Below are 5,955 nucleotides of genomic sequence, written 5' to 3' on the forward strand. Positions count from 1 at the left end.
ATCATCTGGAGTGACTGAGTCAAGGCCACTGTTGCCACAGAACACTCCCACACTATGAATGAATTTTCACCCTTCTTACAGCTGTTATAGGAATTCAAGATTCAGAGTACCCCATGGAGGCTGACTGGCTGAGCCCAGGCCACATGCTTAAGCCTGGCCTGCCCAGAAGCCATTGGCAATGCACAACTTCTCACCCAAACTGCACACAAAAGAACTTTTTCCAAAAATAGGAGTTGCATTGCAATGCCTGCCCCCCAAATCCTTCCCTTTGCTCTTGCCACCCCCTAAAACAGTGGTTCTCAATCTTCCTAATGCTAAGACCCTTTAATACAGTTCCTCATTTTGTGGTGACCCCCAACCATAAAATTATTTTTGTTGCTACTTCATAACTATAATTTTGCTCCTGTTATGAATCATAATGTAAATATCTGGTATACAGGATGTATTTTCATTGTTACAAAGGGGTCACGACCCACAGGTTGAAAACCACTGCCCTAAAACAAAACCAAACAGATAAAGTGTCTACCACAGTACTGTCCCTCAAATATAGTCAGCAGTCCCAGGGAAGACTGAATTCCAGACAAGAAGGCAAATTCAATTTTAGGTTGTTAAGTTCCAGATTACAATGTTTAACTAAAGTAAAGAGATCCATTGAGTTAGTTTGGGAAAAGAGGTAAAGACTAGAAAGTGTTGCTTAGGTGTCATCTCCTTAGAGGTAAACACAGAGAATAAACGTGAGTGTTGAGAGGCAGAATATGGAAGGAAAAGTTTGGACCGAGGATCCCACGTGAATCACCACTGGGGGACTAGAGGAGTCGTGCAGAGGGCTGCTGTGCTAGATACTAGAAGGTATTAACCCCCAAGCTGATTCAGATTAGAAGAGTTAAATAGGAATTTCTATTGATACACTTTTATAACTGGCATTATCAATTTCAACAATGCTACATTTCAAATAGGACTTGACTGCAGAACTCTCTTAAACAAGTAGTAATAAATTAAAGACATTTTTGAAAACAGTACCTAGAATTTTCTAGAACCTGAAAAACACAGACGGATACTTAGTGAAGTATTCAAGGGGAGAAATAGAAATCTCAGAATTCAGACGATTCAGACTCCCGTCACTCCATTAAAATGGAAAATGGGTTTAGTATTGTGAATTCTGTTGTACTTCCATGTGCCCCAGATTCGAGGTACTTAGCACATGGTGTTGCACCATGAATATTTTAGGTGAATGAATAAACTAACAGTGAGAAAAGTCCTCTACTTTGTCAATATGGAGGTCATTAGTAACCTCGAAGAGCACAGCTTCGAATAGTGGTGGGGTGGGCTGGAGGAGAAACCAACTTGCCAAGGATTGCTTAAGTGATTTCTCAAGGACCTCTGGCAGACTGAATTGTCCATCCTATCATCTGTTTCTCTCTATTTTATTGGTACTATAACAAGGGTGACCATATAATTTATCATCCAAACTAGGACACTTGAGAGAGAGAAAGGGGGAGCTATTAATAATTATGCCAGGACAACACATACAAAACAGACTTTCAAGAAAACTGGGACAAATGGTCATCCTAAAATAACTCCTGATTTTTAGCTGTGCACTTGACTGTTAAGAATAAAGTCTGCACTGTCCACCTTCTCTTATATTTACAAGGGGCAAAATAACTAAAATGGTACCAGATCCTAGTGGTTAGTTTCCCTCAACCCCAGATTTTACAGGGGGGCTTCATATCTTGGCCAGAGCTGTTTTTTACCTGTCAGGACAGATAGTAGAAGATGGTTATAGAAGGCTACCCATAGATATATCTTTAATGAGCTCCTTTCTCCTTTCTTCTGGCTGGAATGGTTATTCTGGTTGGAGCTTTAGCAGCCATCTTGGGTCAGGAGGCAGCATGCTTTGGATGGGGAAACAGAATGATAAAAGAAGCCCCAGTGTTCTTAATTTTAGAATGGCCCTGGAAACCCTATCTACCATTGGTCTATTGCATGAGGAATCAATACATATTTATCTTTAGTAAGCAGTATGGGTTATTTTGGTGTTTTCTATTGTTTCTCATTGAGCTTTATCTGAGAGTACTGTGCAAAAATATATAGTATAAATATAGTATGGTTCATAAATGTGAACCATATACTTAATTTAAAATTTCCTAGACATTTTAAAAAGCAGAAAGAAACAGGTACAGTGAATTTTGGTAATATGTTATATTTAAGCAAATGTAACCAAAATATCTTTTTGATGTGAAAAAATATGAAAAAAATATTAATATGATAGCTTCCATACCTTATTATGAAAATATTCAACATTTTAAGTGCATTTTGCACTAAGCATACTTCTCAATTCAGACTAACCACATTTGAAGTGCTCAGCAGCCACACGTGGCTAGTAGCTGCCACGTCAGACAGATCCATTTTATAGCAGGAATGCCTCTCCTCACTCCTGTGTTTTCTTTTTCCCTTTCTTCTTGTCTCTCTTGAATAGGTAAACATAGATAAAATTCTCTATCTTACGCAACAACAAAACCAACAAGGCTTCCCAGAGGTTATGTCTTATTCTTTCTTTCATAACTTTATTTATTTGAATTTGTAACATCAGGATAGTCTTCAGCTAATGAAAGAACTGGGTCTTTTAGGATGGATAAACTTGATAAACTGGATGTCTGGATGGTGCGAAAACATCAGCAGTCATATTTCTAAGATGATTCTCTAACAAAGTGAGCACCTAAATATTAGGAGTTGTTACTATTAGGACTAAAACTCACTATGTTTTGCTATTGTTTGCAAAGAAGTGGTTAAATTATTATTTTTTCAAATGATTAAAAAAAATCACTTCTAGTGGAATCAGTCTCCCTTACTTTGAGATATATGATGATGAGTGGGAGAAGAAAGGAAGTTGTTAATATGGCCCCTTGAGAGCTGGGCCTACTGGGACGCCCAACGGGAGGGGTCGTTAATACATCCAGTGCCTACTGTGTGTTGGGTGATGGACACGTGACTTCCAGCAGGTAGGTTTCATAGAGTACAGCATAACCTCAGTTATTCTGAGTCTAGTGTTTACGCCCCAGGAATAGTATCAGTTACCAAAAAATGTGTATAAAGGGAGAACTAAACCATGAGCTTTGTGCATTTTGTACATGGTGAAGAGGAATGAATGACACAAAGGTTACAGCCGATGAGCTGTGAGTGATTAATTCTCCAACAAGAGGGAAGAAACCTCTTGGCTTGGTCATGAGATACAAAAAAGGTCAGTCTTTTCATGGAGAATCGAAGAAACTCAGATAGTCTGACAGGGGTTCCCCAAGCTAAGAAGAAAGAAAGAAGGGAAAAGCAAGCGGAGGGGATTACATGTGGAGCAGAAGTGGTTGTAACAATGACAGAGTCAGAAGCACCGGAGGCTGAGCAATATCAGCAGCTCTGTGGACGGTAGGAAGAATGACGTAAGGTGAAGACTGGAGTTATTGTCAGTGGTCCAATGGACGGTCAAGTGCTGTGTGTAATTCAATCTTCACACATTCAGTATTCCGGGAAAAAAATAAATCTCTCATGCCAACCATAATCATTTATGTGCTAATTTGCTTACTTGTAGGTGTATAATTTGTGCCAGAGGTTTACACACAGGTTTGCCTGTGTGCTCTCACTGACCTAGATAGAGCCAGTGGGCACCATGGGTCACACTGCCTTACCTAAGACCTGAACCAGAGTATGGGCCAGGGAGAATAAAGTAAGAAGGAAGATAAAGACCGTTATAAACATTTTGGTTTTTCAGAAGTCACTTCTCTAGCCTTCTTAAGTACACATACTCTAGCTAAGAACAAAGGAATAAGCAAAAACACCCAGCTGAAAATCTAGCTGGATGACGCCAAGACCATGCAGTCATCTTCACGCAGTTCACTACTGAAAACTCCCCAGGCCCCAGAAGTGTGGCACCCCTTTCCCTTCTCTCAGCCATGCCGGCCATCATAGCTGCCCCCGGGGCCTCCTTCCTGCAGAGCCATGGATATTGCTGCCAGAGGCTCAACTTGGCATTTCAGGCAGCTATCACTGATCCGCGGCAGTCAGCATGCAGCTTGAAACCATTTGTAACACTTATGTTGTGACCGAGAATATTTTATTCCTACTTTTAAACAAGTCTAGCAGGTATGGCTGGTGTTTTCTAAGTCGATTACAGACCAAGACAGTAAAATGCCAGGAAGAAGAGGGCGTGTGACAGATGATAGCCGAAGAAGTGACAGGTGACTTTGAGAGAGGGGCAGAACAATTGTAAAAGCCTGTGAACTTCCCCTCAAGCCAAGACAGGAGGCCCACGTGATGTCACATGAATGTATGTGGCACAGGTTGTGGCAAGAAGAGAGTGAACGTTGACATAGGCAGGTTCAGGCTCAGGTTCTCGGGCTGCTGCTGTAAGATAGAGGTGTGAGCTTGGGCAGGGATTTGAGTTCTCTGTGCTTAATTGTGTCATTTCTAAAACTGAGCAGTAGTGGCCTTCAGAGACCAAGGAAGGAGGATCACCTGAGGCGGAGTTCAAGACTAGCCTGAGCAATCTAGCAAGACCCTGTCTCTAAAAAAATTAAATCATTAGCCAGCCATGATGGCACATACCTATACACCCAGATACAAGGGTGACTGAGGCTGGAGGATCATGTAAGCCCAGGAGTTTGAGGTTGCAGTGAGCTATGCTGATGCCATTGTACTCCAGCCTGCTAGAAAACCTGTCTCAAAAAATTAAAATATAATAGTAAAGAAAATAAATAGAGTAAACTAAAATGGAGACGGTAATATTACCTTCCTCACCCATTTGTGAAAATTAAATGTATATTGAACAATAAGCTTGTGGTAAATAATTCCCTCTCCTGTAGAAATGAATGGGTTCTCAAGTTTACTATGGAACTGCATATCTTCCAATAGTGTTTCCTACACTCGTAATGCCATACAGACACCGGGCTAGGCGCTGGGACGTGGAGATAAATGAACAACATTCCATACCATCGGAGAACATAGAGTTATTTGGGGAAAAAGACTATGAAACATAAGTTAGATGGTAGACTTATGGCACAGGAACAGAATGGGGTCTGAGTAATTGAGGACCCCTGGGATGGGTGTCAATGATTTATGGGGGAGGGTATCACATATTTCGTATTTAAAGTGAAGATAATCTGAATCATAAGAAAACATAAATTATGTTTAATAAACCGTGTCTAAGAGGCGAGATATGAGTAACATTTGTTTTTAAAATATTCCATTTAAAAAGATGAAAACTAAAAAAATTATTTTCCATGGTTTAGTTCAGTGGAAAATCCATTAATTTCTAGTGGAACGCCTTCTTCATTGATATGTTAAATAATGAGGCTTTGCTAAAATGGTAGATGAGAAAATGCAAAAAAGAGTGAGTAGGAAGTGGAGAAGGAGCCCAGACAGGAGCAGAACATTATGGAGCAGCCAGAATGGCTGCTGAGAATCTGTCTTCCATCAACATCTCCTCCTTGCGGTTTCATCTTATCTGCAGAGCCTCCCTGCCCAGCTGGTGAAACAGGCTTTGTTCTTTATGTGACTGACGATGAAGCGACAATATGACACTATTACTTATCCAAAGTCACATAGGTAGCATGTCACGTATCCAGAGGTTCTCTGCCTTAGGCACAAAAAACTTAAAGAAAAGAAAATTACCACCATACCAATGTACAGTTGTAAAGAATTTCATTTTAAGACATTCAATTTTAAAACCAGGAAGCAAATATCTAAAAAGTGATACCAACACAAACATATTTTATATGTAAAATACATGCTAATCATGATTGCTTCACCACGACTTCTCATCTTCCTCTTTTCTTTCTTCCTCCCTCCCTTCCTTCCTTCCTCCCTCCCTCCCTCTTTCCCTCCTTCCCTCCCTCCCTTCCTTCCTTCCTCCCTCCCTCCCTCTTTCCCTCCTTCCCTCCCTCCCTTCCTTCCTTCCTCCCTCCCTCC

Source organism: Otolemur garnettii, unplaced genomic scaffold (assembly GCF_000181295.1).
Source record: "Otolemur garnettii isolate 467f Iridium unplaced genomic scaffold, OtoGar3 scaffold00002, whole genome shotgun sequence".
NCBI lineage: Eukaryota > Metazoa > Chordata > Mammalia > Primates > Galagidae > Otolemur > Otolemur garnettii.